The sequence below is a fragment of the Quercus robur genome, chromosome 12 (genome assembly GCF_932294415.1).
Source record: "Quercus robur chromosome 12, dhQueRobu3.1, whole genome shotgun sequence".
Taxonomy (NCBI): Eukaryota; Viridiplantae; Streptophyta; class Magnoliopsida; order Fagales; family Fagaceae; genus Quercus; species Quercus robur.
In genome coordinates, this window is record NC_065545.1 from 18,088,270 (window position 1) to 18,102,697 (window position 14,428).

Sequence of the window (14,428 nt, forward strand, 5' to 3'; positions counted from 1 at the left end):
CTTTTGATATATGATCCGTGGATTTGAGGGAGGGAGAGTGAGAGCTTTTTAAGTCTTCTCTTTTCTTTGAGAAAGTCAAAGAAGAGATGAGGTGGAGTTTGTTCATTGCATGGTACTTGGGCATGATGTGTTGTATTTTCATTGGTTGCATGTGTAAGTGAAATTACAACCATAATATCTCATGCATCATACATAGTTAAAACACCACAACTATATATATATATATATATATATATATATATATATATATATCTATATATATATATATATATCTAATAACTTAACCACTTAATATAGTTTTGTACATAATTAGTGTGTGTGTTTATATATATAATACAAATAGTCATTTCAATTATTTATAATCTTTACAAATTCTTATTCAATAACATTATAAAATAATATGTTCATTAAATACTTTGTAAGTAAGTGGCTTAAAATATTAATCATACTTAACCACTTAAACATATAGTTTAATTATAAAAATTGGATTGGGGTGTTACAGGGACCCCCAACACACTTGAAGCACTAGGAAAAGCTCATCGGGTTCAGCTGAGGACTAATTCTCTCTATTAAATTTGGCCCATGGGAAATACCTTGATGGTCGTCATTCACACACCAAAGCCCAGTTCTAGTAACCCATTCTCTACAAATTTATTGTTCAGGACTCCTTGGGCCAGAACCACATAATTATTGGGCCCGGACCCCGAATCGAGACCTTACAATTACCATTGTTAGAAAAATCTGGCGGTAGACCTTTGACTCACAATATAAATATGTTAAAAGCTTTTTTTTTAATTAAATAAATAATTTAAGCTTTTTTCTGTTTTTTTTTTCTTGATAATTTTATGTTTTTTTTTTTTTTTTAAATTATAAATATGTTAAGTTTGTTATTATATATTAGTTTCAAAAAGTTGTCATTATCTACACATGAGATATTTTGGAAACCCAATGCACCAATAGTATAATAATGAATTTGGAATCTCTAAATTTACAAATACACATCTTTCGAATCCATTTAACTTACCACTCAGGTGTTTGTAAAGGAGCCATGTAAACCAAAATTTGGTTATTATCATTGATGAATTTGGTTGTTATCATTGATGAATAGGGATAGAATCAGAATTATCTTTGGCTCTTTTAAGGACAAGAACATTAAAAAAAAATTAAAATTAAAAAAAAAAAAACCGTTTGAGAATATATGAGTATTTCAAATTTTAAAATAAATATATACATTAGAAATAAAGTTAGCCTATATTCAACATTAGCAAAATATAAATTAGAGAAAAGACACAAATTCAACTCATTCATTCATAATATATCAAGATAGAACCCAACTTTCTTTAAGTCCCCTAAAATAGTTTATGATCAAATTTTATACTAAATTTGTTCATAATTTATTTTGATTATACAAGATCAAAGATTTCATTTGAAAATCATATATATTCCATATTGTTCTGAAATCTAATCCTAACAATGTTTATGCATGCATGGTTGAGTGGTCGGTTTATAGTTGTAGTAGAAACTAGAAACTTAAATAGTAAGTAGAAAGACAACCACTCTATAAGTATAAACAAGTTGGTAAGCAATTGATTTTCTAACCCTTACTTACGCTTTGCATAACTCAAAGAGGATTAAGAACTTTTTGAAGTTAAGATAAAAATAGTGAACTTTCATTTTTTTTTTTTAAATAAATTTTTACGATATATAAAGCAATATGGATGAGACTATTTTTTTCATAGTTGGAAGAGAAACAAATTATAAACATAAGAGATAGAGCTTAGATTATAAATCTAAATTTACTTCATAACCTTTTTTAAAAAAACTACAAATATAAATGATCAAATTCATTGTACTTTGTTAAAAATTTTCATTCACATGGTATGGGCTTTGCTACTACTAACATGTGAGTAAATAAAGCTTTGTCTCGTTATAGATGTTGACCACTCATGGGTGGGTCATCGCATCAGAGAATTTAAACATATTGCGACTTTCCGCTGAAAATTATATCCTTGGGCGGTGTCCTCTTCCTTTCATAGAGGGTATTTGTTGATTAATTCGATTCTACTCGTGGAATCGTGTTCCACACATGATCCCACTCGTTGTGAAAGGAGGAAGGAGACCGAGGCCTGAGTCATGGATCAATAAGGGCCTGTTTGGTAATGTTGTTTGAACAACAGTTTTCATTGTTTAAACAACACAACATGTATTTCCACAATATTTTTTCACCCACGCATATTTTCACAACACCATACAACATTACCAGAATAATGTTACCAAACGGGCCCTAAGTCTAAAGACACTAAAATTGACAACAAATTTTACATATATTTGAGGCGACAACTGACAAGTTATCTTTATTTAAAATAGAATTTTATTCTAATTTAATCTAAGTGTATATGTGTGTCTACCAATTTAGCGGGTGTGAAATTTGTTGTGAAAACTGTCATATCTTTCACATTACCCTAGGGATGGAACCATCCTTGGACTAAGGAGTGCCATGGCCCCCCTAAATTTTTTTTTTTAAAAATATTATTATATATATATGTGTACAAATTTTAGTAATTTTGTTCTATTAAATTACATTTTGTTTCCATTTAACAATATCATTGATTCTTTTAAGAGTAGTGTTATACTCACAAAATTTTTTATATCATTTTTACAAACTGTTTTGGTAGCAAATTCTTATTGGTTCGTATATGAGCAAACTACTCACTTCATTTTTTTACTTATCAATAACTACTTATCACATCAATAATTTATTAAAAAAAAAAAAAAACTTGTAGCTCTTGCATTTTCCTCATTTTAGTGATCATAAAAAAATTTATAGATCTAAAATCTAAAACAAAATATACAAGCCAAAAAAAAAAAAAAAAAAAAAGTTCAACAACAAAAATTACCAATAAAACTAAAAACAAAATTAAGCTTAATTAACTAATTTTATCAAAAATAAATAACCTTGCCCTTTAAAAAATTATAAACAAAATTAATTTTTTTCTTACCTAACAAAAAAAAAAAAAAAATCCTCAAGAACTAAATAGCAAAATCAAAGGTTTGAAATGCCGCACACGACCGACAATATAACCGCCCCAACTCCAAGTTATGGCCCACCTCAGTGGACAACGGCCTTTTATGAATTCCAAGAAACCAAACAGTTGATTATCTAGAGGAAACCAAATTCTCTGCAGCTGGCAAGACAAATCAAAAGGTAAGTGAAAACGAAAGCTTAAAATAAGTGCCCTACAAATAGCAAACAGGTTACTGTTCATTCATTTTTCGGCTCAAGAATTGGAGGTATCTTTTCTCATTTGTAAAATGTTAAAAAGTTATTATATAACGTGTATGACGTGTTGTTGTATGACGTGTTTGAATTGTGATTAATTAAATCATTTTTCTAATAATTTAATATGAAGTATGTAAATTAAAAATGATTAATGAATTTAAAAAAAAAATAATTGAATCATTTTTTTTTTCTAGTGACAAATTTTATTTACTTTTTTTTTTTTGGGTGAAAAAAGACTAGTGACAATTCAATTTGCAAAGATTATGTATATATATATATAGTAAATTTATAATATACTGAAATGTGCTGTTGGTTTATAAAGTTTATATACTGAGCTATTTTACCTTAAAATTAAATTAGGTCTCATTTGGATGGAGGGTAAAGGAGGGAGAGTGGAGATGAGTAAAGTAGAGTTAGCTGAAAATAGGTATTTCTAGGTCAAATCTACTCTACTCTCCCTTCCTCTTCCTTAATCCAAATAGACCAAGTCTTATTAAAACAATACACTACACATATGCTAGTCTGAACCCAAACCTGTTTCTATTAATTTGGTTCTTTTAGTCAATTCAAATATCAAAATCAAAGCCGAAAGAATTTTGTTGCATTCCTAAATTGAGAGAGAGAGAGAGAGAGAGAGAGTACTACATTGAACAAGTTCCCAACATAAAGTTTGAAGTAAACTTAGGAAAGAGAAGAATGATATGTTTAGTAATACCAGGCGTTCATATATATAGATAGTTTCTGAGAAATCACAACAAACACAGAAATGGACTCAACGCAAGCAGCTGACAGGATCCACATTTAGGACTAGCAAGATAGAGTTTGAGATCTAAGGCAATAAATTAATTAAATTGAGTCTTTTTATTATTATTATTTAAATATCATGAGTTAAATAAAGAGCTTAAATTTGGTTTGGAACTGGTGTAAAATGTGGGTTTTATGTTAGCCAATGAAGAGGTACCACGTCATCATCCTAACAAATCCCCAATTTCAAAAAAAAAAAAAAAAAACCCATCGCATAACAGTTTCATAGGAAACAGTATACCCAAACACCAAAACCAAATGTCGTCCGCCTCTTCTTAAAACCAAACCTCCATATATATGCCTCACCCGGATTTGGTGTTGGAACCTGGAATCTGTTTGCAGGTCTTCCTAGCTAGTCTTCATACTTCATTGCTATGATGTTTCCTTTGTGTTAGAGGCGAGGACACCCTGTTCAACTTTATTTACAGACATGTATACGCTGCTTTGACTCATAATGGAAAATAGCTTTAGTTATTCTAGAAGCAGAAGTGGAACCCATATATTTCAATAATTTTACCAGGAATATGATGTTAAGATGATGATGTGGTGCCTCCTAATTAGCTGGTGCCTTTTACGCCAGCTCTGTACTGAATTCAAGCTCTTAAATAAATTTATTTAGTTTTTTTTTTTTTTTTGCCAAATTTTAAAACTAACCTAACATATGTTAATTTGATAAATTGAATTAATTCCAACCAAACTAAGATTAATTTTTCATATAGAGAATCAAATATTATAGTTCAAGTATAAGGCTTAATTTTCTCAAAAAAAAGTATAAGGCTTAATAAAAAGAAATTATTTTTTTAATTATTTTTTTTAAAAATAATGTTTATCTTGAATAAGGTGATGTATAACTAAGTAAAGTTGTAATCTAATTTTTAATTAATATTTTAGTGTAAAGAAAGAGATAAAAATTATTTGGTGTGTGACCATGTGGGAGATTAAATAGCTAATGTCGAGAATCTACCAAGTAAGACGTTGGTTTACAAAAATAATGACCTCAAGTTGTTAAAAGATTTTAAAATTTTATTTTTTAAATAAATTATTATCATAAAATTTTGAGACTTTTTATAATATAGGTGGAGCTTTTTGTAATAGGAGTCTTAGAGCATTCACATCAGCTCTTTTATAAATATGTAAAATACACATTTTGACCACTTTTACACATTTTGAACCAAAAAACACTTCATGTCAGTCCGTTTAAAAGTGTGTAAACTTTTGTAAAATTATCAACTACCTACAGTACCCGTGTAAATTTACACGGGCATTGTAGCATGTGTATTTAGTTTTTTAATAATTTTTTCTCTCTCCTCTCTACCTGACTCTCACCTCCCTCTCTCTCAGGCACTGTGCACTCTCTCTTTCTCTCACAAAAAAACCCACTCCATCCTTTCATCCTCAATTCTCTCTCCCTCTCTCACATCTCTCTCTCTCGTTCAAAGTATGCCACCGGAGTTCACAGCGTGGCGAGATCGGCGCTGTGGGTCACAACGTGGCGAGATCGGTGCGTGGCGTGTGGCGTGGTCTCGATGGTGGCGGTGTGAATTTGGGTCGATGACCGATGGTGGCAATGTGGGGAGGTCTCGATGGTGGTTTAATCTGAGTTTATGGTGTGGGTTGGTCTTGGTTTGTGTGGGTTTGCTTGGTCTGGGCTGATTTGGGTTGTGGGTTGATCTGGGTATGTGTGGAGGCGTGGAGGCATGGAGATGATGGCGTTTTGATCAGCGTTGATTTTTCTTTGTGTGGGTTGATTGGTGTTGGTTGATCTGATGTTGATTTTTCTTTGTGTGGGTTGATCAGTGTTGGTTGATCTAATGTTGATTTTTCTTTGATTTTGGGTGGAGATCGGGTGGGTTCTGATGGAGTTTTGATCGATGTGTCTGGAGATCGGTTTCTAATTTAATGGCTTTTGGTTTCTGATGATGGTGGTGATGGTGGCTGGGTGGTGATGATGGTGGTGATGGTGGCTATGGGTTTGTGAGAGAGAGGGGCAGTGAGGGAGTGAATAATAAAAAATTATAAAATAATGAATATTTTATTGAATAAATGTGTAGAATAGATAAACTGATGTGGGTGTTTTGTAAAAGTGGATGTGTAAAATAGAAAAAGTAGGTTATTTTTTTTTTTCTTTTAGTGGCGTTGCTAGCATCTATAATCTTGCCAGATCCACTTAGATGGTTCGATTACATTGTTTTCATGTACATAATGGTTCGTTTGTTTTCTGGCTTCCTTCCAATTGGTTGGTTGAAACAGTTGGTTTTTAAGACAGTGAGCTAGGAAAGCAGTGCAATGGTTAATTGGCTACCAATGTTTCTACTTCAAATGTTTCGTGATAGTACTTATCTCTAGGTCTTTTCTTGTGTTTTTTCTTTGTATGGAGGGAGGTTAGATCCACCATCTTTTTCTTCTGTCCATAATGGAGGCCAGATGCAAAATTTGGCTGTAAAAGGCAATGGGATTACTTTTACAATGTCAGTGAAGTGTTGCACACATGTTTTGCTGTATTTGCTTCACAAATCTGAAAAAAGCGAACTGTTTTTTTTTAGCCAATATGTTTAGTTTGTAAGAAAGAGAGCAAGGTTTATAGTAGAAGTAATGCAAAGGAAAAAATGTTTAATTTAGAATCTATCTTTCCTTCAATTTTCTGATCAATTAAAGAATTGATCTTTCCTCTGAGAGAGAGAGAGAGAGAGAGAGAGAGAGAGAGAGAGGTTTTGGTTGACATGATCAATAACAAACGTGTGACAATAATGTTTTTCTAATCATTAGATTTAATTTATAGAAATCTATAGATATGAGCATACGTAATGATTTGCATTTATAGAAAACTAGTATGTAGCCCGTGCTACCGTACGGGAATAGATATATTATTAATCATGAGTTTATTCATATTTAAAAGGCTCAGTTAAGTCTAAATTCATATTATTAACCAGAAAATTTTATTAACAAAACTTAGTAATATATATATTTGTTGATGAGAATGAGTGGTGGGGTAAGATAGAATAGATGAAAGGAGAAGGGGAAGAGGAGATGATAATTAAGCACAATTTCAGTCGAGCAGGCCAGCAAACCTTATACAATATGGCTTATCAACGGGGGCTTTAGTTGTAAATGCTTATAAATAATTGGCATAAGAGTGGTTTGTGTGCATAGGTGAATTGTGAGTTGGGCGTATAGGAAATGTTGTTCGTATTGTCTATTCTAGCTTAGACATCATCAAAATTAAATCAAATCATACTTCATTATATAACATCATCAAAATTAAATCAAATCATACTTCATTATAGTAACATATATTAACACACTTTGAATAAGCGGGAAAAAATTAAACTTACAAAAGTGGAAAAACAAATAGTTTTCTTCATAACATCATAAAAATTTAGGTACATAGCTCAAAATAACATTTATAACCTTAAAATGAACCAAAAGTCAAATAGTTTAACCCCCTTAAAAGTTTATGGGTCTAATGTTGTGAGAAACCAAGCCATTGATGATCTTTTTGCATACCTGGACATATCAGAACTTTTAAAAAAAATATGTTAAATTGATTCCAAATGAAGAACACATACAGATGCGAAATTAGTTCTACCATCTCAAATCTAAATCACATGAATCAATGTTAGATATACGAATCTTGGAGCAAAGCAAATGAGGATGGCTATTTTTCAATTACCGATATACGTCTTAAGACAACTGCAGGTTTTGTTTTATCAAATTTTATTGTTTCTCTTTCTCTTAATCTCCCACTAAGTTATGCATTAAAATATGAACTTTGATAGTTTTAGTGACATGTAATGCAGCGTCAAAATTGATTAAGAAATTTAATTGATTTTAAAAAATTACGTGTCCTGTTTTATTCAGGTCCAATTTCTTTGTCATATTTATTCCCTTTAAGAACAAAGAATGGTTTTGGGAAATGTTTATAGATTTTATTTATTAGAACCTATATTTGTTCTACGTATTCACTGAAAAATTTAAACAAACACACAGAAAAAACACAAAGATAACCAAGACAAAAGTTATTTTTAAAAAGTGCAGATAGTTATTCAAAACAGAGTACATTTAATGAAATAGTGCAGTGCAGTGCAGACTTTTTATGAGTCAGTGCAATGTAGATTTTGTGAAACAATGTAGCGAAGATTTTAGATGTGTAGCAGTGCAGATTCTTTGTAGAAGAATAGTGCAGAAAAATAACATTTTGAAGAAGAAATCTTTTTAACAAATTGGATCCATAGACCAAATTTTATTCATTGAGAAATTTAAACAAACAAATAGAGAACAAACACAAAGATAACCAAAACAGAACCTTCAAACTCACATTGCTCATTTTATAGAACTTGGCAAATGAAACAAAAATCCCAAAGCCAAAGCTTATTAGTAAAATCACATACCAAATAAAATGGAGGTTATAATGTGGTTTTGGAGAAGGAGATGGGCAGAGAAAAAAGAGCGGATAGACTAACAGAACACAACGTATTCAAGGCCTAGTGATACCCATTGAGAAGCTTCAAACAGGGCAAAAAAAATCCTTTGAAAAACCTTTCTTTTAAAGGTATAGATAATAGGTTATACAATATCAATTGATTTTTTTATATTCTAGATAAAATTTGATTTGTGGTAAATTATGATAAAATAAGCTTCAAGACCCCTTTATTTATAAACCACTTAAGTCAAAACGTAAATTCCCAAAGTCATAATCTATTCATTCTAAAGATAAACCACACACAAAGACATTTAATGTTCTTTCAAACATTACCCTAACAAAAACATGAGAGAGACAGAGACAGAGACAGAGACAAAAAGGGGGTAATTATAGAGAGACAATGTGAGAAAACTGGTGAATCTATTGGACAAAATTCTGTTTTGATTAGTATATTAAAGCCAATGAATGTTTTAGAAACCAAAGAATGTTGAAGGCTGATAGCAAAGGGGTTTTGAAGAGACCATTGTTGATTTATTTAAGTTTTAATTTTCTTTAAGAATACCTTACAAATTGGCTCCTTGACTAACTCTCCTCCCTTGCTTGGTTGAGTAACTATTCTTGCTGAAAGAAACTGATACAAAGGGAAAAATACAAAGGCGTTTACAATTTAAAGAAAACAGGTTGAATAGCCAAAATTGATGATATAAACTTTGCAACATTTTCTAATATTGCAAAGCAATAAAACAAAAAAATAAACCAAAGAAAACTTAATTTTGCAGAGAACTATCCCAAATACATCAATTGGCAAAATGTAATCCAATGGATGAATCCAATGATACTGATATTGAGATAGAATAGAGAAGAAGTCCATTGGAGAAACAACGGAATCAACCTAATGGAAGTCATAGGATAGAGAATGAGAAGAATGATGGTTAGAATCTCCTAACCTGCCAGTTTTATCCAGCAATATTTCTTGAAAACACCTGGTGAACATCATAAATCTATCTACACAGAGGTAATTCAAACAACAAATACATAATGGATAGAATCTATTACAAAGTATAAGATAAACGAAAGAGAAATTAGTCTTTCATAAACAATGCTGACTTAATCTCCAAGTATGTTTGATCATATCTAAAACAAAATAATAAAGTACCAATATACCTCATTGTCATCGTCAATCTTTCTTTAAAAGACTGATTTTCAAATGGTAATCTGATCACTTCTATGATACCAATTCTATTAAATGCTCTTCAATTGGCATATCTCATCCATATATATATGTAAAGAAATCACACTGGGTTAATTTGCATATTTTAGCAAGTAACAAATATTGATTTCGGAGTTTAATCAAACAAATTGGAATCAAAGATAGACTATATACCAATTATGAATAGCTACCACATTGAATTCAAACCCACAATCCCATTGATTAAATAGTACAAAAAAATTAATATTTTTTGGTCAAAGTAATTTCTCTTTCATGAACAACTTTTGTTATATTTTTTTGGAACATAGCTTTTTATTTATAACGAAAACATATAAACATTGTAAATACCAAGACAAAGAAGAATGTACAATAGAGGGAAAATGTGAAGTTACAGGCTATAGATTAAATCAGACAGATATTACAATTTTACAGGTCAATTCAATCCAAATACTTGAGGAAAAAAAACCTAAAATATGGAAAATAATTATACAACAAAAAAGGGCATGAGTAACAATAAAGAAAACCCAATTGGATAGCAAAGCAAAAAACCAATCCCTGATACGCAAACAACATTGGTTACAAAACATATAACATGGAAAAATAAATAAATAAATGCAACTTATGCACAGGTTAGTGCTTTTTAATTAACTTTCGTATTTATTTGTTTCTAATTTCAGTACAAATGAAAGTCAATTATAAAGTCATCAAAGGATAAATATAATTAACAAATTAGTAAATAACAGAATACTGGAATTGTTCTTCCATGAAATCTAAAGACCAAAACCAACAAACACCAAAAAAGAATAAATGCTATAGAGACCACAAACCAAATATAAAACCTGATTTGAAACTGAAATTAATGATTACATAATCATCACTAATAGAAAACTCAAATCCTTCAAAACCAACACAATGTAATCATTGAGCTACACTGAATAGTAAAATTGCACAAAAACAAATAAGCCAAATTGATTGCAAAGCAGAGCAAACATAAAAATAAAGATCCATGGACTAATCAAAAACATTAATGTGTTCACAAGATTTTAGTTTCAAGTTTAACACTTTTACTACTGCTTTGGTATCAGTTTGGTAAAACTGCCATTATTTCCGATTGCTCAAAAAATAAATCATAGCAGTTTTAAATTGCAGCAGAGAAAAATGAAAGAAATATTGCAAAAAAAGCCTGAGAAAACATTGAACATATGGGTTGAATTGTCAACAACACACCATTTAATCAAATCTATGTCATTTATTTCTATGTTTCTATTTCAAAGAAGGCAGTAAATAAACGAAGAAAACAATAATTTCAATTTGGAAAAGATTATAATGTTACTAAAACAGGAAAAACAAATAGTATAATCTGAGACCAAATCATTCAAAGAGAGAGAATAAACAGCCGGATTTTAATTCAAATTTGAATAAGAAAAAGTACCGGTGAGCAGTTCCTGAGAAATTAGTGCATACCTTCTGAATACACTGGGTTTTAATATGCAATAACACCAATCAAGCAGCGACAACCAACAAAGAAAGCATACCACCTTTTAAGCTCGTGAAAAGAAAAAGAAAACACAGACACACACTCTTGTTTAGAGAATGACCAACCTGGCATCAACACATGATCTAGAAAAAATTATAATTGAAATCTCATAAGCTATAACTAATGCGGATTTGAAATAAGTAGAAGGGAAAATTGGCTAAAAAAATCAATTTGTAAAGAAAAAAGCTGGCTAAAGCATGCAAATCAAAGCCAATTGAAACACAAATACAGTAAATTGATAAAATCTAATACAAAGTATGAGATAAGTAGAAGGGAAATCAGACTATCCTAACCTATCAGTTTGTTCCAACAACGTTTCTTACAAAAATGCCTGGTGAACATTATAAATCAATCTAAACAGGACATTCAACATGTCACTTTTGATATATAACTTAAGTATTAAGCATATGTCAAAGCATAAAAAGGAATCTTCCACTCAAACCTGAGGCATTTAGTAATTTAAGATGCCTAATAAAAACTCACACACCGTGACTGTTGGGTCAATTGGTATCTCTTGATTTCCCTAACTTACACGTTTAGGATTTGCACCTCCTCTCCTCCTCTCTTAAGCTTAATGCAGAAAAGGAAAAAAAAGTTCAAATCCCACATGGAAAAAAATAATCCAATCTCTCTCTATTAGTTAATGAACCACCAACCTCTCCTTCAATTTCACATACACTGTCTGTGGAAGACACTAACAAAAACTTCATAGACACAAAGGAACTGTTTGGGTTTAATTAATATCATATCAAAAAAAGGGGGAAAGATTTGCTCTAATTTAATCAAATAAAATATATGGCACTTGCGATTTGCAAATAAAACAGTAAAAGAGAGACCAGAGAAAAGAGAAAAGAGTTTGAAGTAATCATTGTAAAAAACAGCGCCTAAAAATCTGTTGCAAAGTGTATAACATACTTTAGTTATCAATCTCTTTATTTGTTATTTTAAAATGCAGTAATTAACCCAAAAAATCCCATAATCCCACTTACAAAGAACTTAAAATTACTATACACTCTGAAGCATCCATGTTGAAATCTGTTTATAATCCCAATGTATAATACAATAGACCAAAGAAAAATAACAGTTTATACCTTGTACAAAAGAGAAAGTGTATAATACAATAGTCAAATTTTGGCCAAATGGCTTTCACAAATGGTTTAATTATTCATAGCCCATTGACCTCATGTAAACATTCCCGGCAGAATTCCATTCAAGCAAACTATAATAAACTGTAAAATGGTTTTATTTTTCAATAATCTTCTCAATGTTCCCCTTAAATTAAGAGATTGGTCTGATTTTTCAAGAATCACCATATCTAGAGGTCAGTCTGATTTATATATAGCCATTATTATATATGTCCTTTGGAGATGGCCTCTCGTGATTCTAGGGTTCTACCATTCTTGTCCATGCCGTAAGAATTAATATTGACAACAAAGCAACTAAAGAAAGAGAATAAACATCCAAATTTCAATTCAAATTCAAACACAAAGAAGTGATGTGTACCTTTCATCAGTCTGTGTTTAGTTCCAATTATATTGGTCACGGAGTAGTGCTGATCCTCAATCTCAATCCCTATTGCTTACGGATTGTATCTACCTCTCTCTATTTCTGTCTCTCCATTTCTCTATATCTGCATCTCTCTATTACTGGTGCCAGTTAAGAGAAAAACCCAAAAAATTTCCAGCAACCACTGATTCAATATTTCAGGATAGTTAACAAACTTTAACCACAAAAATTATTCAATAATCTTAACCAGGTAAATATCATAAAATTATTATTTTAAAAAATTATCTCATTGGACCCATTATAATAGCTTGACATATCAATGGCCAAAAATATCATTCAGATGCAATTAATAACATATCAAACAAACATAAACACACAAATAATAATAATAATAATAAACAAAAAACAAAAACAAAAACAAAATTTCTTCTTTTTTTAATTTCCCAAATAGTTTTAGCCATGAAACTAAATCATGGTTTGAGCACTATTACAATATTAAAAAAATTATTTTAAAAAACTCTTAAAAACTGCCAATCTAAGAACCAAACACAGAGGCAATTGTTTGATAGAGCCATCCGTAAATGGGTTAGGGGAAATGATGGGGAGACTAAGAAAATAAGGAGATAGAATTGTGTGATGAAGAAGAAGAAGAAGGTCATGGGAGTGCATTAGAAAGAGAGAGAGTTTGATCGGGTGGTTCTGTTATCCAAAAGAAAAACCAAATCTAACATAGATATCTGATATTAAAAACCATTCTATCCCAAATTCCTTACTCAAAACTGAATCTAAGCCAAAACCTAAATGCAATCCAATACATTCCAATCCAATACAATCAAAATACCTAGACCTAAATCATATTTAAACCCAAATTTAAAGAACCAAAAAACAGAGACTAACCGATGGAGGATACGGATCTGATGGTCTTTTATAGTGAAGAACCCTAATTTCTTGTCTGCCATTGACAGAGAGAGAAAGAGCTGTCAAAGATTTTAGAAAGAACCCACCTCGTGGCGCAAGGTTTTCTTTTTTCTCCTTCCTTTTCTCTGTATCGCAGTGTCGCTAGGGTCTTCTAGTTGAAACGCTTTTTTATTTTATTTTAACCGGCAGAATGTTTTATTCAGCCAAATCCAAAAAAAGAAAAGAAAGAAGCACAGCATTAATTGACTCTAATTTCATATTGGAATTGGTGTGTACACGTGGCAAACAATTAGAGTTCTAATTGGAATTGCAATTTTACATTCTCTCTGCTTCACCTATTATTTTATATATAGACTAGTACATCTACAAAAATGTCATAAGCAAAGTATACATTGACAAAAGCTGAGAATACAAGTTTCTGTGATTGGTTGAAAAATGTGAAGTTTTCTAATGAGTATGCATCTAACATTAGTAGATACATGAACACCAATAAGTGTACGATTTTAGGAATGAAAAGCCACGATTGTCATGTACTCTTACAACGCTTACTTCCTGTTGCAATTCGTGGATATTTCAATGATAATATATATATAACATTGATTGAATTGTGTTTATTTTTTAAGAACTTGTGTTCACGAACATTGAAGTTAGATGTCTTAAATCAAATGAAGGATGACATTGTTGTGATTTTATGCAAAATGGAAATGATATTTCCAGTTACTTTTTTTGATATAATGGTACATCTAACTCTTC

At 30.8% G+C, this 14,428-nt stretch overlaps 1 long non-coding RNA gene across 2 annotated transcripts; it reads right to left on the reverse strand.

Moving 5' to 3' along the window:
* Positions 1–7,394: 7,394 nt before the first annotated feature.
* LOC126709867 (uncharacterized) lies at positions 7,395–13,865 on the reverse strand. 2 transcript variants are annotated; one of them, XR_007649495.1, is made up of 4 exons: positions 13,655–13,865; positions 12,755–12,941; positions 9,452–9,509; positions 7,395–9,135 (listed from the first exon to the last, which is right to left on the reverse strand). It is a non-coding gene; the product is annotated as an uncharacterized LOC126709867 (long non-coding RNA). The 2 variants fall into 2 exon arrangements; XR_007649496.1 differs by lacking the exon at positions 9,452–9,509.
* Between the last annotated feature and the right edge of the window lie 563 nt (positions 13,866–14,428).